The sequence below is a fragment of the Cupressus sempervirens genome, chromosome 4 (assembly GCF_028749045.1).
Source record: "Cupressus sempervirens isolate cs-2001-9-10 chromosome 4, ASM2874904v1, whole genome shotgun sequence".
In the NCBI taxonomy this organism is placed as follows: Eukaryota; Viridiplantae; Streptophyta; class Pinopsida; order Cupressales; family Cupressaceae; genus Cupressus; species Cupressus sempervirens.
Genome location: NC_143121.1, coordinates 592,337,332 through 592,362,450, shown reverse-complemented (window position 1 = coordinate 592,362,450; position 25,119 = coordinate 592,337,332). Strand labels below are relative to the sequence as shown.

At 34.7% G+C, this 25,119-nt stretch overlaps 1 pseudogene; it reads right to left on the bottom strand.

Moving 5' to 3' along the window:
• Nucleotides 1–575: 575 nt before the first annotated feature.
• LOC149562595 (oxoglutarate-dependent flavonoid 7-O-demethylase 1-like) overlaps nt 576–25,119 on the bottom strand; it is a 135,082-nt pseudogene continuing 110,538 nt past the window's right edge.

The window sequence follows — 25,119 nt, the reverse complement described above, 5'->3', positions numbered from 1 at the left end:
TTCGCTATTCCTGTTGGCTTCAACGGTCATTAATTACAGTCTTACCTCCCGTTTTAACCCTTCTGCGAAAAAATGGAAACGGAGTACTCCCTAGGGCAAAATCTGCACAATCTAATTCTACTTGAGATAACCCTGTGAATTTGACCGATCTACTCTTAATTCATTCCCAAAAATAATCCACGATCAATCCACATACTCACCATGCTTACAGTTACGATTTCTCACCCAATTCGCAAAATCGCCTATGAGGGTAGAAAACCCGCAATGGAGAACCCTATTTCTGATTTTCCACCGATGCCTTTCCTTTGCTCACCTTACCTTAGTTGCTTTATTTATATCCTTTCAAAAAATCCCAAAGTGACTTCACCGTGGAAAAGGTGGGACCCATCATGTCGATTTCCATTCTTGTGAAAGCCTTTGCGAAAAATTGACTTTTGACTTCAAAACCCGCCGCGGAGAGGTTCTCTCCTCATTTTTCACCAATCATCCTTCCAATCATTTCATTGAATTCTGATCGATCCAGGTGATGAGATCATGATGATGTATGAAGGATGTTTCAAAAAAAAAAACACAAATTACTTCACACCGATTAAGTTTTTGACTGCATATACAAGGCCTTGCGAAAAATAACCTTCAGGGTGCGAAATCCGCCAAGGAGAAGGCGATACTTGATTTTTTGCCAATCCAAATTTCTTTGTCCAGATTGGAATAGACTGCAAGTAGATCATATGAAATAGAACAGTCCGAGAGTCTTCATTGGGTAAGGATCTAAACTACCCATGCGACTCATGATAATCAAAGAAAACCCACCCGGCTATGCATTGTGAGGGAGAAGGCCAAAGGTAAAAACTCGATGAAGAAACTCATCACCTAAGAGAGTAAAGACTTATTGACCCAACTGAATGAAACAAGCCACAAGGTACTCCACTTTGTAAAATTGGTACAAGGTGAAAAAGTGGAACAACACAATTTTGCTTAACTGGAAAGCATTGGCGTATTCAAAACTGATAATCACATTGGGACCACTCCATAAGGCATCAAATTTTGAGTGTCTCCCTACTTTTTCTCTATTTGCATCCCATTTGAGAACAAGACAACCTTATTTTTCTTATCAAAGTTCTTCTTCATCTACTGTTGATGTGTCTCCAAGGTCTACGTGGCTAGATTTGTTTTCTCCTCTAGTTCCATCAACTCTACCATTCTTATAGACATAGCATCATTTTCAATTAGTTCCAACTAATGGGCTAGCTCTAGGGATGGAAACTCCAATGAAATAAGAATTCTAGCTTCCCTGCCATACACTAAAATGAATGGAGAATCTCCAATAGCCCTCTTAGGTGTTATTCTATCAGCACATAGGAGTGTTTGCCAACACCTTTGATTATCTTCAATATTCCTCTTGATGATTCTAATAAAATTCTTATTGGAGGACTCAACTAAACCATTACCTTGAGGGTAGTAATTGGAAGATGTGCTCAAGTAAATTCCATGATCAATTTCCCATGCACAAATATAAGCTCCTAAAAATGATTTTGCATTGTCTAAAATTATGGTGGAAGGAGCACCAAATCTGGTAACAATTCCATTAAGGAATTCCACTACTGAAGCCTCTATAAAATCATTCAAGGCTACTACCTCTATCCACCTTGTAAAGTAATCTGTTGTAACCAAAATCTACCTATGACTAGAGCTAGAAGGTGGATTAATAGGACCTATGAAATCTAATCCCCACTGAGAAAAGGGCTGATTGACCTAAATGGGGTGAAGTGGAAGGGCTACAAGTTTCTATTTACCTAAAAAAAATAACACTTTTCACACTTCCTTACATGTCTATGGAATTTATTGAACAAGGATGGCTAGTAATAACCAACACTTATGATCTTTATTACAATGGTTCCTATTGAAAAGTGGCCACCATCAGGACCATCATGAAGCTCTTTAATCATTCTCTCTGCTTGGTCTACATCAATACATCTTAGCAAAGCTCCATTGAAGTCCTTCCTAAAAAGAACACCATCAACTATAGCATAGGGGATTGAGTGCAATCTAAACTATCTCCTTTTAGTTTTATCCAACCCTTGACGATATCCATTCCTGGATAAGAAGGTCATCACATCATCTATCCAACTCATTGGAATATCATTTCTCACTTCCTATTGTTCTACCAACACTAAGATAACTTCTTCATCTGTTGCTTGTTGAGATGAGATCATCTACTTACACAACCCTTTCCCTCTTACTAGTTTGGTGATCTAGATGTCTACATCATATTCCATCACCTTAGTGATCCAACTTTCTCTTTTCTCACTAATATCTTTTCTCAATAGGAAATCCTTAACACTTGCATGAGGGACCAACAAGTGGATCTTGTTATGAGATAGAAGGTGTCTGAATTTATTCAAAACTCTTATGACTATAAGGGCTTGCTTTTCCACATAGTTGTACTTATTTTCACACTCCTTTAGCCCTTCAATAAAGAAAGAAATAGAATGCTCTTCATTCTTATCATTAATTGAGTCAAAACAATAGAGATACTTGATTCACCACCGGAGGTGTAAAGGGTGAAATCCTTCTCAAAGTTTGGATTAATGAGAGTAGGGGCTGAAGCTGTGGTTGCTTTAATCTCTTCAAAACTTTCTTGCCCTTTCTTGGTCCATGAAAAGACCATATTAATTTTAAGCATAGCTATAAGAGGTTTCACAATAGTAGCTAAGTTAGGAATAAATCTCCTCACAAAATTTAAGACAAAGTTGCAGACCTTTCTTGTGACTAGGAAGGGAAAGAGCAAGTATTGCCTTTGTTCTTTCTGGATTGATGGTAAGACCATCCTTAGATACAATGTGTCCTAATAATTTCCCTTGATTAGTGGCAAAGACACACTTTCTTGGATTCAAAGATACTCCATACTCTCTATATCTTATAAACACTTGTTTGAGATGGTGAAAATGCTTTGCTACATCTTTTAAATATACTGTAATATCATCAAGGTAGACCAACACAAACCTTTCAATCATGTTTTTGAAGACCATCTCCATTTCCTTTTGGAATGTGGCACCTACAAATTTTTTAGTCCAAAAGACATTTTACTATAGGCATAGGTGCCCCATTTGGTGGTGAAAGAATTTTTATATCTATCAACCTCTTTGACCAACACTTGGTTATAACTTGAGAAACCATCCAAGAAAGAGAATCTCTCTGAACCACTAACCTTAGATAATATCTATTCCATGGAAGGGAGAGGATGGTGATCCTTAAGGGAGGCTTGGTTAAGATCCCTAAAATCTACACATAGTCTAATTCATCCTTTCTTCTTCCTAATAGGGATAAGGTTTTCCACCCAAGAGGAGTGCTTATTAGGAAAAATGATATTGGCCTCAATTAATTTGGATAGATCATTTCTTGTTAGTGGCTCAATCTTGGGATTTATAGGTCTTTGCTTTTGCCTAATAGATTTGACATTATCAACTAGATCTATAGTATGTTGAAATAGACTAGAGTCAAAACCCTTTAAATAATCATGTGTCCAAGAAAATACATTATTAAATTCTTGATATAGGTGAACAAAAATTTCTTTCTCAGTTTCAAAACATACTTTCCCCATGTTTAGCATCCTTCCATCAACAACTGTAATTGGCATATGATCATCTTTGTTTGTAGCAAGGTTCATACCTCTATCCCTCACTTGATCATCAGGATGGAAGACACTCTCTAAGGTAATAAGACCCTTAGGCAACTTATTGGAACTAAAATTTATTTGATCACCATATTGGTCATGCAATCTTGACTGATTTCTATCTAAGAACTTTGCTTCATTTTGCAAGAAACTCACAATTTGTGCATTAGATTCAAAGACCTGCCAATTAATATTATTATTAGGGACAATGGGTCTAACCACCACTTTAATCTTCTACTTCTTCTCATCTTCAAGGCTCCTTGGGACATCATAAGATGTACCCACTGCTACAAGTCTATTTCCTTTCCTGGGGATGCACTGAATATTAAAGGCATTGAAAATTTCAAGAAAATCTCATACTCTATGTTTATAAGACTTGGGAAAACCATTCTTGGTGATATTTTGATTTCTCACCTGATTAACCACCAACTCGCTATCTCCATATAAACCTAATGCTTGAATTCCTCTTTTTTGAGCAAGTAGAAGACCCTGAATCAATGCCTCATACTCGACCACATTATTGGTACAAATGAATTGAAGTCTAAATGAGAAATAATACCTTTCTAATGTAGGAAAAATTAACATCACACCACCCCCTAATCCATTTTTATTTCTTAACTCATCAAAATACATACTCCATGTCCCGCCTGTGTCTTATTTGATTTTCATCAAGGTGGGAGCAAGAAAATACTTCTTTGATATACAATAAGTACCAAGGAATGTCTCCAAGGTTTCTGATATAGGATCAAACTGATATGCACTAGCCCATTCATCTAAGAGGAAATCAGGTATCTCTGCTAGGGAAGTGACAAACTCATTTGCTATGTCATTCTCATCTATCTCTAGGATGGTGTAGTTCATATTGATGAGATTAGGAGTGTAGGGCTCAATATGATGGAGGGATAATGGTTCTACTCTGATTGAAGCTTTGGTTCCATATGTAGTTCTAAAAGAAATATATGATCAATTAGAGGATATGTAAAATCTCTTGAAAGATAAATAGAAAATGTGGTTTAACCTTAGCAATTGATATAACTTGAACTACAATACAACCAGAGCATGCATGTAAGGCCATTTCAACATTTCAAAGGATTCCCACAGTCTTGATAGTACTACCATCTAACTACAATATATCCTTAACAATGGGTTCATATTTCACTTCTAAAATATCAGCAACACTTTTGGGCATTACTGAACTACTAGCCCCTAACTCAATCATGTAGTTGTGGACTAGCTTATCTCCTATAATCAGAGAAACATAAAATGGAGGAGGTCTCACCTTTTTACTTGTTTCAACCTCGTTTGATGGTTGTACCAAACTCATGACATTATCCATGCTAGGCAATTGATCTTTGAGTTTAATGCTTTCCAACTCCTACTACAGTAGCTTCTTTTGTGATGGTATAGTGGCAACAATATCCCACATAGAAATATTCACATTTTTTCTCTTCATCTACTCTACCATACTAAAAGATGCATTAGATAACTTAGTAGAAGCCCTAGATGTAGAAGGTTGAGATGGAATAGCCTAAGGGTCATTCACATATCCACTACTTTCATTTTGACTTTGCTACTAAGGAGTATCAATAGGTTGCTTAGCATTGTGTTGCTTGGAAACTATTTTTACATGTAACACTACACTTGATGTTGAAGCCTGATTAGGAGGAGGTAGACTAACCTGTTCCACAACTCTTCTCTTTCTATTGGTATTGTAAGCACAAGAATCCTAGTTTACATTACAATGCTCTTCCTCCAGACGGCTCATGAAAGAACAACCAACTTGCTGAAAAGTATTAGTAGGTTGATTAGCATTTTGTTGCTAGGAAAGTTCTCACTCTAGTACAGTTAATGCAAAGTAAGATTCTACCTTCTAACACATGCAATATCCATAGGAGTAGTTACAAGAAGGGCATAAATCTGGGTCTTGGGAAAGATTGTTCTAAGGGACTAAAGCCCTATTTAGGTTGGTGTTTGAAGTCTGTGGGTGGTCAATAGGTCTATTTTGATTGTGAGGGTGGTCGACAAGTCTATTCTGAATGTAGGAGACATGAATTTGGTTTGGGGATCTACCATGAATGGGACCTTGACTCTAGAGTTGGAGAGGTCAATTATTTTAAGCTTGCTGCCTCTTCATAGTTACCAACTCATTTCCCATTTTTTGCACTACTGCACTATTGCACTATTGTCCTCCATCTTCTTTTCTTGATCCTGCATCCTATTATCCAAATTCTGTATCAATGTCTGCATCATGGCCTCAATCCTACCAACTCCATTAGAGGATGTGGAGGCTATTGGGACCACAATAAGAGGCTGACTTGCAGAGGAAGTATAATTATGGGCTACAATAGGTTGATGATCGGGCATGTCTAGGAAGAAAGGCATTAGGGGCCTTGGAGCTAACTTCCCTCCTTGTATCAAAATATTTCCCACTCTTATGGCAGCCTCATAAGCATTTGGTATAGTGTCCCTTCCCATAGATTGCAAAGTGGTAGCAATATCCCTATTGAAGGCTCTGAGGTAATACAAGAATGCATTACCAAGGGAGGGCTTCACTATAGTAGATATTTTGTCCCATGTCTTCTAAAATCTATAATTAAAATCAATCATACATTCATGTGATGCTCTCTTTATAGTTGTCAGCTATTCTAAAAATGATAGGTGATCAATTTTATCCTCAAAATGTTTGCGTAGGGCTGCTCCTAACCCATCCCAATTAGAAATAGACTTATGAGGAAAACCTCTATACCATTGCAACACTTTCCCTTTCAAGGATGCGACCAGAAGCCTAACTACTACATCATCTTCGGTGATGCTATGAATGTTGCAGACATTAGACACCTCTTGAATATGCTTGATAGGGGAAATGGAGGTTTCACTAGTAAAATCAGGTATACTTTTAAGAGTTGATACTAGTATGTCATGCCTTTAGGCTAATAGGAGTGGACTTCCACCATTAAAGGTGGCAAAAGCATGAGCTCTAGCCATGTAAGCAAGTAATCTATTGGTATGAGTAGATGGTATTCTAGGCTAAGATCTAACAATAGGAGGAGTGGAGATGGGTCTTACAAGGGTATGTGTTACTGCTACAATCCAAACTAGTGATAGAGATACCCTAGCCTTTCTTCTTGGATTTAAAAAAAAAGCTCCCAGTATTGGAAATTACATTTGGAAGATGCCCTTGTGTGTGTATTGAGCATGAATCACAACAACTTTGGTCTGGAAACCATATTGTGCCTAAAGCTTGGAGTCACCAAGTACTTTGAATAAATGAGCCTCTTGAAGGTTTTAGATTGAAGGTAGTACTATATCCTCAGCATGAACATGGAATCTCACTTTGATGTCAGTGACTTTAAATGTTTAATATGTGGTCCCACTAGGTGTGCCAAAAATTATTGTCACAAAAGCTTGCACCCTTGTCCAAATTTTTTACCTAAGGACAACCTTGTGAAACATGGAAACAACCTCCAATTTGTGGGACTTGAACTATGAGGTTAAGTCTCTAGAGAAGGCTGACTTCCTCTACTATTAGGATTCACTTAAACTACTCTTAAAGAGAAAGGCAGAAGGAATACATGAAAGTAACTACCTAATATACTCTAAGGAGGTGATGCACCAAAATAGGGTGTTCAAACCAATATCTACCATACATGCATAGTACAATTATCATGACAATCTAAAGATATACAGATTTGAACTTGCTTTAATCTATTAGCTACATATAGATCAAACAAAAAAATGAGTGACATGAGGAAAAAGATCTTCACTTCTTATCATTCATAGACCAAAAGAGATACATAAATGTAGGTTATAGATATCCACACTACATCTAAGAGAGGCAGACAAAGCTTGCACAATACATCGATGGCTAAAGGAGATAAGGCAGGATGTCATGTAGCTTAGAGGCAAAGAGGGAATTTATAGTAGTATGCCAGGGCAATACCATAGAAATAGAGAAGATCTAACCCTAAGAAAGAGTACAAATTTTTCTTTTATAGTGTAAGCATAACTTAGATAGCTTCCACCCTAAGGTATAACTCAACCACTATATTCAAATTTATAGAGCATTGGAAAGGATCTGATCACAATGCAAATCCAGATGCAAGAAGATCACTCATCCACCAAACTATCTCTAAAAGGACAGGTTTGATGACCATTAACCTTTTGATTGAGTAGATGGATCAATAGGTAGCGATGAAGTGTTCTTTTGAATTTATTAAGCCTGGGGAATGATGAAAGTGGTTGTAGGAGATCAAAAAGATTGGTTCTATCATCAAAGAGCTACTTCCTCTATCATCAACTTGCCAAATTAGATGAAAGCATAGGTCAACCATGTTCAACTGTCACTTTGTACCTTTCCTTCTACCTAATTGGTTGGGAGTTCCTCTTTGTCCAGCTTGGTGGGTGAAACTCTTTATATGTTTTGGTCAACATTGAACTCATGATCCTACAAGCATCAATTGTGGTAAAAACCCTTCATGTTAGCTTTTGTTCATAACCTTGACTTCTATAATCTTATGATCACCAATACCTCATAGCATCAAGCCCATCCTTAATTCCCTTTACAATCCTTCAACAACAACAAGATCTATGATCTCATGATAGAATGATGACATAATAACACCCCTAGTATAAGGTTGCAATGCCATTATTATCCCCTTATGATGACATGATATAGTTGATTTGACCTTTATGATCTTATGATCACAATTCATCTTGATATTGGTAGCCGTGGCAATAACCCTTGCGATCCTACAATCACAGTTTAACTATCTTTTGTCATGACTTCAGGAGGCATCCTTGCTTGTGCTTGTGACCTTATGACTCTAAGATCATATGAACAACCTTCCCCTTCATAGCATTAGAAACTAGGGGAGTCAACCTCATGATCCTATAACCATTGACTTTTGTGGTGTTAGAACACATATCTTTTTGGCTTACAATCCTACGAGGTCCTTGATATCACAATAGCATGATGCTATGCCAATCCTCTACTTCATGTCCTCGAAAGAAATCCCTACAACACCTATGATCTCATAATCATTTACTATCGTAACATCGGACAAGACCTTTCTTTGGCTTACGATCCCTTGACTATTTGAGATGTCATGACAACTCGACCAATAGGAGCCTCGTAGCATCTTATAACTACTTGATTTGCCCAAGGATCTTTTGATACATGAGCTATCATAAGATTAGGACCATATCATTCTATCGTGGCTCCAAGACTTAAAATATAATATAAAATTGAATCTTGTGACCATTGGGTGGGTTTAAATATTTTGAATTCAATCCTTGGCAGGAGGGCACTTTTGGCCAACACATATCATAGAAAATTTTAGAAAATACACAGAATACACAAAATGTTTTTTTAACTATAAAAACTCTTCCTATTTTGTTGAATAGAAAAATAAATAGAGGTGAAAGCATGAGCTATGCAATATTAGTTCAATTCTATCAACCCTAGACTCTTTTCTTAGCTCCATCAAATGCTAGGTGATCTTCTACTTCTAAGATATACTCCATTTTTTGTTTTCTTAAGCCTTTGATTTCCTTGGTCATTTTGAGGTATGGATGAGTTTTTACTCTCTAGGTTATTGATACTGATCAAGAAACACATCCGCTCCAATTGTTTCCTTTGCAACCATAAAAACTAAATTCCACCATTAATAAAAAGAATTGCAATGATCTCAACACTAAATGTAATTGATTCTTAGAAGACATGTGGGGATTAAGTCTTTTAAAAAAAAAAAATTAGAGGAGAAATAGAATGTACCTGGCTAACATCCAGGATAAGGCTTAGAGTGCTCATGGGTTGAGCACCATAACCCAAATTCTTATATGATTATGTGAAATAGAAAGATCTAATAGTAGAAAATTTCAAATTTGGTGTGCATGAATATCCATTGGGTCCATGAACAAAAATTCTAGGAGTTGTTTGTGCTTGTCCTGATACTACTTGGATAGAAAACATGGTATTACCAATTCAAGGGGATTACTTGCCAAATTAAAAAAAGAAAATGGTTATTGACTAACAAAAAGTTTGTATAGTAAAAACAAAATTATTTATTTTGGTGTGGACTAACAAAATACATAGAATCATATTACATTATAAATAGGGTTGTATTTGATATTATGTTTAATTCATAATTATAGTTAGATACCATATGACTCCCTATTTGAATTTTGTTCCCTGTATTTTTTTCTGAAATATTATGTACCAAGATCTTACTTTGTGCAAACTTTGATCATTATAAGTATATGATGATTAGCTGGTTTAGTATTTCATTAAATAGCATTGAACACACAAATTATTTATTTAATTAAACTCCTTTTTGAGTTCTTTATTCATATACTTGCAACCACTTTCCTTAGTGTTATCCTAAGATGATATGGGCTTTTCTATGCATCATAAAAACATGGAGAAAGAAATTGAAAATCTATTATAGAATATATAACAATAGAGAAATAATACAGCAGGGAGAAGCAAGGGTTTAGGTTACTTGAAGATGGAGAAATCATTTTTCAATTGAAAATAGTTTAAACAATCATCTATTCCTAGCTGGCAGGATCAAATATAGTTTTTCAAGGTGATAAAATTGCATTTGTAGATGCATCACTTGCATGCTAGGCATGAAGTGCATTCCCCAACTTATAACTAATGGTTGAATATAAAGGCTCCATATGCTATCCCAACAATAGAAGCCAAGGATGTAACCATGCATGTATTGGTACAGTCTCATTGCGAGGATCCCAAGTATCTAATGTTGTTGTTAATTTGGGCATCATTATATGATCCAAAATATTATGAAGTATTGAATCTGGTAGTAACTTCTCCTATCTCTCTAGAAAAATGGAGCATTGGTTCAGAGTCCCTTGGCTCGTAGGAATTTGTAGAAACTATTCTCACTGCTAGAAGAATAGCTTCTGTGAAGAGTTCAGTGAAAGGAGTTGAAGAAGAAAGTTCTACTTCTATTTAAAGGCCATAATTATGAGGCTCATTCCCATGAAAAAGCCTCTACCACAATGACATTACCTCTAAACCATGCTAAGGATGTTGAAGTGGTTTCTAGCCTTGAAACACTCTTATAAGCAATGGCAAAGAAAATTTAGATGCAATAAATGACAAATTCCAAGGTGATCATGACAAATCCTAATATCTTAATATCTTAAATGCAATAAATTAGAGGATAAGAATCTTGTGGGAAGTGTGTTTTCTTTAAATATCCCATGCACACAAACTTTTAAAGGAGAAAGTAGATAAAGAACATACACAAAAACTAACAAAATTTTTCAAACAAACAAATCCAATAAACTAACATTGATATTAGGATATGCTGATTTAAGAAAATGCAGATGTTATTTCCAAGGTGATCATGATTGAACAAGAAACAATGTAATTCTTGCCATAGTTTGGTCAAACAAAGATGAAGTTTTGACACAATAACGACTCATGTTTAACACCGTTCACTCACACATGAATAAACCAATAGATGGTTAAGTTGAAGGTAAAAAGAATTCAATTGAAATATGAATTAATGAGGAATCATATGAACAACTCCTTGAATGTTTAAGAAAACAAGAAGGCCAAAACAAGAAGAAGAATGGAGGGAGTGACAAGAAGTTACAAACAAGAGGAATGAAGAGGAAGGGGATAGAGGACAAGGGACATAGGTGTTTGACCCTTGATAGCTTTCAACTTCACATTGAGTTGTAAATTTGGCATAGGTTTTTGATCCTCAATAGCTTTCAACTTCACATTGTGTTGTAACTCTAGCATAGGTGTTTGGTCCTCAATAGCTTTCATTTCAATATTCAAATTTTCAAGATTGGTCAACACCCTCACTTGTGGACCTCTCATGTCAAGCACTTATGTACTATTTCAACACCATGTTCTTGCTTTTGAGCTAATAGTTCTTTAGGTGCATTTTCTCATAAAACATTAATTTGGTAAAACTTTCTATACTGTTTCAACACCAAATGTTTCTTTCAAAACCATATGTGCAGATATAAACATTAAATACAAAATGTACAACATTTTTGCAGATATACACTTTAATTAAACCAAATGTTTCATTCAAAACCATATGTGCATATATAAACATTAAGTGCAACATGTCCAATATTTTTGCAGATATACACATTAATTACACCAAAAGTTTCTTTCAAAACCATATTTGTAGATATAAATATTAAGTACAACATGTCCAATATTTTTGCAGATATACACATTAATTACACCAAAATTTTCTTTCAAACCCATATGTATAGATATAAGCATTACGTACAACATGTCCAATATTTTTGCAGATATACAATATTAATTACACCAAATGTTTCTTTCAAAACCATATGTAAAAATATAAACATTAAGTACAAGATGTCCAATATTTTTGTAGATATACACATTAATTACCCCAAATTTTTCTTTCAAAACCATATGTGTAGATATAAACATTAAGTACAACATGTCCAATATTTTTACAAATATACACATTAATTACACCAAATGTTTCATTCAAAACCATATGTGTAGATATAAGCATTAGCTACAACCAACTCAATAAGGGTACATGAATAAGTTATTCCTGTGAAGAAGGATCATATTAGATAATACAAGGGAGTTTGATCAAAATAGGGAGATAATCACTAGATTGTTGTCTAACTCTCAAAGACCAAGCGATGAAAAATATTATTATCTTTGCAAGCATTGTAATGACTTAAGGAAAAGAAGAATTCAAATCAAAACAACTAAGAGACATTGTTGGGAGAATGGTCACATTCAAGGGGGTTTGATTATCATCAATTTGTAAGTTGTTTGTTATTTTGTTTTCACAATTAATATACTTATGAACCATAGAATGAGGGTTTGATTATCATCATTTTTATATAGGTTGATCTTCCTAGGGTAGTACGTGATATGGACCAATACATCTTGGAGGAACATGGAGGTGTGAATATGGAGGAACATGGAGGTGTGAGTATTGAAGTAGAAGATCATGATCCCATGAAAGATGATGATCACGTGCCAAAAAACACATTTGAAGATGATGGTATGAATGCATTGATCCATGGCACATTGGGTACAGGTGTTGCTGGTGCTACTGCTAATGATGATGATGATGATAATGATGAGGATGACATTGAGGCCATCCATGATATACCTCTACTTGAGAAGACAAACATGACCCTTTATGAAGGATCCCAATCAACTCTTCTCTTTACTATATTGTTGTTGGTGAATTTGAAGGTTATGAATGGTTTATCCAACATAACAATTTCAAGTATACTAAGGTTTGTGATATATGTCATTATAGTCTATAAAAGGTGAAATAAGTACCATTAAGATTGTTTATACTAACGAATAATATTTTTTGATGTAGATTGATAGGTGACTATTTGTTACCACCATAAAATGTTCTCCCTTACTTGTACTGAGAATTATGTACCACTATGAAAAATATTGGAATGGAGTATCAATCAATAGATGCTTATCCTCAAGATCATGTAATTTATCATAAAGAACATGAAAATTCAATAGAATACCCAAATTCCATACGAGTAGATATCAAAATGATCAGGTGACAAAAAGGTGCCTCATAAGGTTCTTCATTATATCCCCATTATTTCGCGTCTTAAATGATTATTCAAGTGTAATAGCTTGGGACAATTTATGGATTACTATGAATGCAATAGAAGTCGAGATGGCATTATTCAAATTCTTGTGGATGGTTCAACATTTAAGGACATAGAAGAAAAATGGCCACACTTTAAAGAAGAACCTTAGAATCTTAGGCTTTCTCTAGCAATTGATGGTGTCAATCCATAAGGAGAGATGAGATCTATTTAGTCAGTCTAGCCTATTTTATCAATAATAACCTTACTTTATGGATGTCAATAAAGAGGAAGCACATTATGTTGGCAATTATTGTTCCATTTATTTAATTATTTTATTGTTACCTACATGTAATTATAAGTCTTGGAGTGAAATGACCACAATAATTATCTGATGTTGTTCATTCAACTAGGTAAGTACCAAGTGAAAGATATGATTACATATATTGTGCCTCTTATCAAAAAGTTGCTAGTGATATGGAATGGTTTAACAGAGTATGATATCTCTAGACCAATTGGACATAAATAATTTTAATTCCATGCAATGATTGTGTGGACAATTCGTGATGCCCTAGGGTTGACACATTTTTGTGGTATGTTATGTTGAAATCTAGTTGTACACAATAATACAAATTCCAAAAATGAACATATTTAATCCAATTGTATCATTATCTTGTAGGTCTTCAAACAAAGGGAAACTTTGAATGTCCAAAGTGTGATCCAAATATGAAATCTCATCATTCCAAAAGTTTAAGAAAGAAGGTGTTTGATGAGAATAAGCACTTCCTCCACACAAAAAAAAAGTTTTGAAGTGTCGAAAAACATCTTTTCAATGGGAAAGAACAGACTACGTCAAAACCACAAAGAATGACACCTCACTTATGGCAGTTGGAATATAATAGAATTTGAGGTCGTCAAGGCATCAGTACTGATCACCTTCCAAAGGGACTAAAATGTTATTCCAAAGAATTTAGTAGATTTCCCTACTATGAGAAACCATAAATTGTACATTTTTTTGATACCATGTATATTGGAAAGAATGTAATAGAGACATTGTGGAAAATATTAGATGGAAGGCATGCCGAGAAAAACTTGCCAAAATTTGTAGTGACATTCATGATTCCAATCATGCAATGAAAAATATCATTGAATCAAATAACATTGGAGACCAGATTAACACAAGTTCCCTTCCTTAGTTATTAACGAAGCAAAAAAGTAATGCCATAAAAGAAGTCATACAAAAAATGAGGTTTCTTATAGGATTTTTTGTGAATATAAGCAATCTCGTATCAAAGAAAAGTGAATTTGGCCCAAGGCTGAAAATGCATGATTGACATAACTTCATTTCAGTCACAATCTTTTGTATTTATAATACATTTGTGAAATTGCATTCAATTTTCACTTTATTAAGTTAGAAAAGAATGAAATGATCAGTTGATAATTGTTGCAATATGTGCTACCCCTATCACTCCCAAACAACTTCAACAACAATATCAAGCAAGTGATATATGATCTTGGAAAATAAATGAGGTAAGAAGTAAATTTTGTTTATTATATCACACAAGTAATATATTGTAAAGTCTTGTATTTATATGTTTTTGTGTCTTGAATCCCTTGTAGGTGGTTTTCATCTAAAGAAATCCATAAAGAAGATATAAAATATTGGAAGAAAAGAATTTCTCTACTAATGTGTGAAATGCAAAAATGTTTACCTTCAACATTTATCAATGCACAAGAACACTACCTCATACACCAAGTTGATGAGATTGAATTGTATGGACCTATATAGCCTAGGTCAATGTGGATGGTTGAGAGACACTTGAAATTTATAAAGGGTTTGGTTTGAAAAAGAGCACGTCCTGAGGGTTCTATGATTGAGGGATATATGGCATACCAAATGATGGCGTATGTTACTCAATATCTTCCTAATCTTGTAGCAACGACCCATATAGATTGCATTTGAGATGTCAACTCCATTAAAAATTTTGAAGGGGAGTACTTGGTGGGGAAAGGTAGATTTAGGAAAGTGAAAGGTAATAAATTATGAGATGTTATTGCAATTAATTAATTCTTAATCTTCAAAATAAATCCTATCTAAGTCATCTATTTACTTTTGTAAATCTACTAAAGAGTGGGATACAATACATTTATTTATTGTAAACAATCAAAGATTGGATGATGATATGGATTGAACGATGTCAACATTCTAGTCATGGATTAAAATGGGAATATGTGTCTTCATTAGTTAAACAAGCTCATTTTAATGGAGATCCCAATGTTACAGAAAAAGGAAATAAATTTAGCATATGGTTTAAGAGATCTTCAAGTACTTATAAGTTTTTTAATCAACTGTATGTTTTTGAACTCATGATGGAATAATTTATACATGTTTGACATTATTGTAGGTGAAACACCACAAGACTATGTTTTCTAATGGTTATAAATTTCTCATCAAAGATTTAGATGACATGAAGAGAACTTGTGATTCTGGGATAAGTGCAGTCTTCCAGGTGACCAATATTTCATCTAGAAATGACTTACATCTTTGACAATCTCAAAATTGATACTATGGAATTTTGGTTGATTACTTGACTACGACTTTAATTCCTTCAAATTAGTTCTCTTCATTGTCAATTGGTACAAACTACAACTCAATCAAAATGATCTAGATAGAACTGTTATTGAGCATGAGAATGGATTTCCAATGATTAATACAAGGTTGTTTGAGTCCATTGGGGATGAGCCCTATGTTCTTCCAAGCCAATGTGAGTAGGTGTTTTACTCAAAGGTTCCCCATAAATCAAGTTGTTTATTTTTTGTTAGACATGATCCAAGGGGAAGGCCAATAAAGTATAATGCGATGGAAGAAGAAGATACCGAGGAAGAGGAAGAAGTGGAACATGATCAAGAGTTAGTCGATGATACTCCATAAGCAAATGATGCTGCTACTAATCACAATGATAATTCTTCTACTAATCACAATGATGATGATGATGACACTGATGATGGTGATGAACAGGATAATGGTGGTGACAATGTCGTCGACGATGATGATCCTAATGATGAGATGGATAAAGAATAATATCAATGTATGTACAAGTAAACATTTTAAATTAAATTTTGGATTTCTAAATTATCAATACAAGTAAACATTTTAAATTGAATTTGGTGTAGTAATACAATTTAACTATAATATGTGTTGGGATTAAGAAAACATCTTGTATTGCAGTTACAGGAGATGCAAATGATAAGCATGTTGAGGTCCAAGCTAGTAGGTAAGATGATGTGGTTGGACAAGGTAAAGAGCACTACAATGTTCTTTAAAATCTTTAAAGTCTCATTTAAAAAAAATATTAACCCTTTTATTTGTTATTGCAGAGGACCAACCTTTGTAAAGGACAATGAGTGCATGTCCACGAGTGAGAAGAAATATCGATGATGACATGGATATGCCTCTACAACAATATAGGGAAGGATAAAAAAAGAAAAAATGATTCATGTGAACTTATCTAACTTATTTGTTCATGTGAATGTTTTAATGAATCTTATGTTTCAATATTAATGTGAATGTTCTAATGAAACTAATGTGTTAATGAATGTTATCATGTGATAATTCAAGAATGTTACATTTTTTTAATAGAATGAATGCATTTTAGGTGTTAATGGGGAATGTAGATGTTGGAGGAGGGAAGAGGGGTGGTGGGTGGTTGGGTGGGGAAAATGAGCTTTTGCCTTCACATGGTTGGGCTTGATTAGTAGAGAATATTAAACTATTCTTGAAACCAAGTTAAGCTCAACATTAACCTATGATTGCATGACAACTAACTATGTGAATCTCTTGGTTTTAGGCAATGCAAAAGGACGCTATGGTCAAACTCATTTATTTTTGAAATCTAGTTGCAGTGTGTGAAGTATTCAAAAGAATGACTTTCTATCGGATTGCCTTAAATTATTCCTCTCTAAGGTATTCTATTGTTTCTATTTATCTGCAATCATATTTGATTGTATTTGATAACTTTTGTTATAAATTGGGAGACATGAAGAAGAATTTGAATAGTGGAAACAAATAATATTAGATCATTCTAAAGTATACATTGATTCATGAACTATTCTCATTATTTCTTTTGAGTGTGGTGATATGCTGAATAATATTATAGGGAGGAAGTAGAGTATAATAAAGTCTATATAACATGCAACTCTTAATGGAGAAGGTAGGTAACATTTATAATTTCACAATTTATAATCCTTGTTGCAAATTACAATGTGCAAAAGTCAAAATCCATTGGCTACATCTCTAGCTAGGTTTATATATGATATCTACTAATTTGAATTTTGAATTTTACTTTCAAAATACTTTGGTTAAATTATAATTTATACGTGAATATTTCAGTTATTGTTTCCAAATGCCAAGTTCATCTTTTCATTTTAATATTTTATGATATTTCATGCTTTTCTACTAGTCAATTTGTAGGCTTTTCTCAAATGCAGATTAATATCATTGAAATTTCTGCTATCCTTACACAACAATCAAAATCACAATCTTCTATAGCAATGGTTGGTGTCATGTTTGATCTAGAAAGGCATTTGTCCAAGAACATGCATTGTACTTATGAGGCTTCCAATCTTAGTGATGATATAAACAACTTGAACAAATCTTTTTAGGTTGGAATTGAAGAGTGTCTGGTGCAATTTGCAAAAAAGGTAATAAATTTAATATTTATTTTCCTTTCTTCAATGAACATGTTGTTATATTAAATATATGAAATTAGTATTAAATATCCACTAATATGTAGAGTTGGTCAATATAATGCAAAGTTCAACTTGTTTAGCTACAATCCTAAATAGGTGCCAAGAAATTTCCTGGAATGTTGCTTTCCCTATAGATGATGGATAATCTATTCTCCATAATCCCTCTTCCTCAAATTCCTATTATGATGACAACAAATTTTCCACCAAACTTATTTCAAGTCTCATAAAATTTCCATAGAAACTTCTCACAATACTCTCTTCAAAATGCTTTGTAAATTTGCATAGTCCTCTATATACTCATAAATTTGTCCACAGAAGCCTTCATAAATCTACACTTTATCTTTGCTAATCAATCTACATTAATATTGTGTGTGCTTCCTTATTCACAACCCATGCTCTTGCCAAGATCACGATCTCTATTATATCTTGACACCTTCATGAAAGAATGAAATTTTTTGAAATACAAGGATGAAATACAAGGATGAAATACAATCTATATGAGTAGAACATCATTTTAAGCATCTCTAGAGAATACTTATCTATCCTTATCTAGAAAAATTGTCCACAAACTCAATAAGTGATTATCCTTCAAAGAATAAGAGAAGGAAGAAAAATTTCAAATAGAGGATTATCATTACCTATATTCAATAGAGTAGCAACATTTTGTACTTCAAAAATATGAAATTAAATAACATTCACTTTTATTAATAGATTTTCCCTACTACAAATTGTGTAACAATATTGTAATCATGTACAAGAAAAAAAATGAAGAGAATTTGAAATAAAAGAGTTTTAAAGTCATAGTTCCTAAAAATGTACAATAAACATAGATCAATCACATTTGTAAGAGGCATGATCTCTAATTGTGCTAAAACTATAATGACTATATAGCCTTGAATGAGGATACTCTATCTATGGCATTCACATTTTTCTAGCTGCATATAGCAATTGGAGAAAGGTTCCCATTAGCTCACCATAACCAAAATGCATGTAATTTTTTACAATGTATAAGAAAAGAAATGTGCAAAAAAACACGATATATGACCCAAATAGAGGGCAAAACTGACATCAACAAAAAATTCAAAGCAATATCTACACCTCTCAAAATTGAGCATACCACTAAACCTTCAAAACTGCAAATGCCTCATGGGACCTAGAGTTTTCTTCTTGATTGATGCATTCTAAAAATTTCTTAATGGAATTGAACTTCTTATTGCCATGACATATTTTGGTGTACTTAAGTATTTAGAATAATCATTCTCCTATATATCAAACTTCCATAATAGAGCTGAACAAACACTAAAGACTATTGATCACTAAAACATGACTATTCAACATAAAGATATAACAAACTTGCCCAAACATGAAAAATGGAAAGAACTGCTAGTCATAATAGAAATGAACACACACTAGCAAAAATTGATCATTTATCCTTGAACATATGATTACAAATAAAGGATCGCAATCAGTAATATTTTGATCACCTCCCAAACTACATTTATGGGACTTATCTAAAAAATAAATGTGGCTGAAGCTTTGTTCTTAGATAGCATGACATGTGCAGATTTGAAAACTCTAGAGCATTGCATTTTCTTCTACTACTATAGAACCATCTTCATTAGACCCAATTTTTTTGTAGTTTTGAAATACATTGGTCAAGTTTTCTAGGATTTTTCTCATGGCATGACTTCATATAGAAAATAAAACAATGGAACTTAGACCAAGTTGTGTATAGTATGAAATCTATCTCACTATCCACTCAAATACTTTTAGTCAGCAACTAAGTAGAATGGTGTGGAAAATAGGAAAAAGGTTGTAAATTGTGTAGAATTAAGATAACAACAATATCTAATAAATTTTGGATCAGAGCATTGACAATCATTCCTTTTCTAACAATTTAGAATTAGTTGCTTTGTTATGGATGGAGGAAGGTTCTTTAATAGTCATTAATTTTCTAAAAAAATTTGTGGAGTTCTAAGAAATCTTCTTAACCACATGCATGTTTATATTATTCAATTACAAATAACAACAAATAAATCAACAATAAACATATCTAACAAATATTTATCTTCAGTACAACATATATGTATAAGCTTGAGGAAGTGATGCACAACAGTGTAGTTGTACTCTTTCCATATGATACTTTAGAAACTTTTAGTCTTTGGGATACCACTTTCTTCATTGGCTAAGTACTAAAATAAGAGTAATGCATTCTGATTTTTTTTTTGATCTGATTTCAATTAACCTCTGTTGAATATTAGTTTGCTCTATGTTCTATTCAATGAGCCTTGTCACAACATACTAATTCAAAGATGGAATATACATGCTTGCAGAGTTCAAATCTTAGCAACCACAGGGACAACTACCAACAAAAGTTGTGACCAAAACCATATGAGAAAGAGGAACCTCCAAGCAAGAGACGAGCAAGGAAGACACACATCCCCCATTGAAACACCAATAGGTAGAGTGGATCACGACATCACAATGACCAAGGAAGGGAGCTCTAGACACACTATCAACAACAAGAGGAACTCGAACCACAATAGAAAGCAACTAGAACCATCACAAAGGATTCTTGAATCAAGTGATCTTGTACACAATGTTGTAAGTTATTAAGCATTATTTTAAAATCATACTTGCAATATGTTAGTATACATTATTTAGAGGCAAGTGATTCTTGGAAAACACTCCACAAAATCACATTCATTGCTCATTGATTTTAGGGGATACTTATATAATGCTATGTATTAAATATTTTCTATTGAAATCAGCTATTATAAAAAGATAATAAAAGAGACATAGATTTAGAAGAAAATAGTTAAATTAGACCTTGTGCAATTGAGGATGTTTGCAATATTAGGTAGACCTACAGGAGAGCAAATGGAGTGTGCTTTAGAAGGAGGAAATTTGTGCTACATGAATGAAGCTACACCACATTGAAAGGACCTTATAAAAGAAATGTTAAGAAATAAAAAGGTGTGGTAAATCCCTTATGAGATGTGTAGATAACTAAATACAACACAATATCTCATCATGTGTCAATACATGAGACATAACAAATATTGAATGATACCACAAGGAAAACATTTGAAGAACATGTTTAAAAAAATTTGTTCTTCTTTGTTAGAAATAAATTTTACTATGTTGATCACATGTGTACATTTTTTAGCACAGGTCATGCAGTTTCCTCTTTGGCCTCTCTCACAGAGATTGTGTTTGACATTCTTCTAAGTTGTATGACTGATATTGCTTATGCTCAAGCATTTCATAGATAGTGTTGCATTTCTATTTCCTTTTTATATTACTGTAGATAAGAAGCCCAAAATCATGATTATTTCTCCATACAAGAAGCTATGGATTTAACATACATTTTATGTGCAACATTAGTTTATTGAGGGCTTGAAATAAAAATAGGCAAACCACCACTAAAAGTCCACTTGGAAAGATTTAGCAGTGGTCTGCCTATTTTCATGTCAAGTCCTTAATAAGCTAATGCTACACACAAAATTTATGTTGAACCCACATGTTCCTACATGGAGAATTAATCATGATGCTAGGCTTCTTATCTACAATAATATAAAAAGGAAATGGAAATGTAATACTATCTATGAAATGCTTGAGCAAAAGCAGTATCAATCAAACAACTTAGAAGAATGTTAAACACAATCTCCATGAGAGGGGCCAAAGAGGAAATTGCATGACCTGTGCTAAATGACATATGTGTGTGATCAACATATTAAAATGTGTTTCTAACAAAGAAGAACATTTTAAAATAAAATAAAAAATTAGCAAGTTGTCACAATTATGATAGGCCTGCCCAATGAAATATTGTTGGACAACCATCATTTTCGTTGTATATTTGTTGCACCTACGACAAATAAATCTAACAAATAGTTGTCGCATCCACGACACTGCTATTACATACTATCACACTTGTGATAGACATTCTAATAGTTGAATGAATATCTTTAAGTGTTGGTGTTGCTATTGCAACATCATAGTCAATCTATAAGATGCCATAATTGTGACGGTGGCTTGTCACAATTATGACAATGTCATGATGACCTCTTGGCCTATCCTTCTTGCAAATTGTGATCACTTTTTCCATCAAAATTATGACAGAGGAGCTTGTCATCACAATGTGCAATGCCAAAGTTAGACACCCATCCAATAGGAGCCAATTCTTGGTACTATCACTTGGGTGATGGTCAACCAATGTAATTCGGGTCCAAATGTAGTCTGTCATCTTTTCGTTTCCTCCTTTCTCTTCTAGAAACTTATCCAAACTTCTCTTTGAATCCATGCATAGAAATTCTCAAACATGGTTTCCCTTGAATTAAATGCTCCAAGTCATCCATCCTTATCTTTAACACACTTTCCATATTCCAAGAATTCAATTATGTCGACTGGAAATCAAGATTTCCTCACAAACTAAAAATTATTGTCACTCAATCAATACTATGTTCTAACACTTAGTGATCACTAAATTACTTAGTCAATACTAACTATTCTATTCAAAACACTTTCTAAAATTAGTCAATACTAATACTTGGTTGACAATATATTCTTCTGGGCTTATATTATTGCTCGGTCAACACTAGCATCACTCAACATATACTTCTAGTTCCTTAACCTTGTGCACTTTTTCTTGGTCAAGCCTATGAATTTGGTCTTCTATTGATCATTTACTCTAGGCTTAGATACAACTATCTTCTCCACTTGGGTTATGATTAAACAATCACATTATCTTGTCAAAGTCTAACTAATCAAGTGTCCATGGGTAAGTGCACCAAGTTGTGTGCCAAAAGGGGGGTATAAGTGGACAACTTTTTTCTAAAATCAGCAATTACTAAACTTCAACAATAATTTGAAGATACTTATGCTCAAAATTTTAAGATATGACAAAAACAAAAGTATTAGTCCTTTGAATCTTGTTTCTAAACTACTTTCTTTTCTTTTCAAAATGGTTTAGTTTTAGGTCCTCAAAAAAAGGGGCTACAGAAAGTGGTACTATTTATTCCAAAAAAAATAACAAAGTAAAAAGTGTGCCCCCCCTAAAATTTCAACTTTTTTTTGAAATTTTTTAATTGCTCTAATCAAAAGTTACCTAACACTATGTAGTTTAGCCCATATTTTTTAGGTAATTTTATAATGTGTAGTTTTTATTTATGAATTTTTTAATTAGACACATCCCAAAAATATGAAATATCTATGTGCTTCCCCTTGAAATCATTGAAACTAATCTAAAATCAAAACATCCTTTTTTCAAAGTGTGTAGAATGGAGTCTAGTTTCTAAAACACTAAGTTGTTGCAAAATTTGATGAACGAGCTAAAATCTACAGCCCAATTAGTACATGTTGGTTTTTGCCAAAAAATGGATATACATTCAAAAGAAATTATAGTTGAAAGACTTGAAATAGTTCAAATAAAAAATAAATTATATGGTTATATAGCTAACACAGAGACCTACAATGCCATGTAACCTGATTTTATCGATGCTCAACCATGAGGAAACTTGAAGGAGAGTACGCACAAAAAATCAATCATTTTTTGTATGTTTGCAGCAAAACACATCTCAGACTAGTTTATAGACTCCAAACCTTTGGGTTGGATCCCCAAGGCAAAACCAAGCCTTAGGCTTGGTAGAATACAAAACTTTAAATAGCATGTGCATGCTATAGCACTCATGTGTTATTTAAATTTTTTTAAATTTGAGTCTTAATAGCGTGTGCATGCTTTAGTGTGCACGCACTAGTAAGACCTAAATAATGCATAGAGAGGGAAGGAGAGAGGCAGAGCCAAAGAGAGAGAGAGAGGGGGGATGTGTGTGTGTGTGTGTGTGTGTGTGTGTGTGTGTGAGAGAGAGAGAGAGAGAGAGAGAGAGAGAGTAGGGGATGGAAGAGGGGGGAGAGAGAGAGAGAGTAGGGGATGGGAGAGAGAGGAAGTGTGAGAGAGAGTAGGGGTGGCATAGAGAGTAGGGAATGGGAGAGAGTAGGGGTGGTAGAGAGAGAGTATGGGATGGGAGAGAGATTGAGAGTAGGAAATGAGAGAGAGAGTATGGGATGGGAGAGAGAGATTGAGAGTAGGGGATGGGAGAGAGAGAGAGAGTAGGGAGTGGGAGAGGGAGAGAAAGAGAGAGAGGAGGATGGGAGTGTGAGAGAGAGAGAGAGTAGGGCATGAGAGAGAGTGTGAGAGTGTGAGAGAGAGTAGGGGTGGCAGAGAGAGAAAGTAGAGGATGGGAGAGGGGAGAGAGAGAGGAGGGGATGGGAGAGAGAGTAAGTGTGAGAGAAAGAGTAGGGGTGGTAGAGAGAGAGTGTAAGATGAGAGAGAGATTGAGAGTAGGGGATGGGGGAGAGAGAGAGAGAGTAGGAAGTGTGAGAGGGAGTGGGAGAGGGAGAGAAAGAGAGAGAAGGATGGGAGTGTGTGAGTGAGAGAGAGAGAGAGTAGGGGATGGGAGAGGAGAGAGAGAGGGGGATGGGAGTGTGTGTGTGTGAAAGAGAGAGAGTAGCTTGAGAGAGAGAGTAGGTAGTGGGAGAGGGAGTGGGAGAGGAAGAGAGAGAGGGGGGATGGGAGTGTGTATAAGAGAGAGTAGGGCATGAGAAAGAGAGTGAGAGAGAGTAGGGGTGGTAGAGAGAGATTATGGGATGGGAGAGAGAAAGTGAGAGTAGGGGATGGGAGAGAGAAAGTGAGAGTAGGGGATGGGAGAGAGAGAGAGTAGAGAGGGAGAGAGAGGGAGAGAGAGAGAGAGAGTAGGTGGTGGGAGAGGAAGTGGGAGAGGGAGAGGAGAGAGAGAGGGGGGATGGGAGTGTGTGTGTGAAAGAGAGAGAGTAGGGGATGGGAGAGGGGAGAGAGAGAGAGACAGTAGGGGATGGGAGAGAGAGAGAGTAGAGAGGGAGAGAGAGGGAGAGAGAGAGAGAGTAGGTGGTGGGAGAGTAAGTGGGAGAGGGAGAGGAGAGAGAGGAGGGGGATGAGAGTGTGTGTGTGAAAGAGAGAGTAGGGGATGGGAGAGGGGAGAGAGAGAGAAAGTAGGGGATGGGAGAGAGAGTAGAAGAGAGAGAATAGGTGGTGGGAGAGGGAGTAGGAG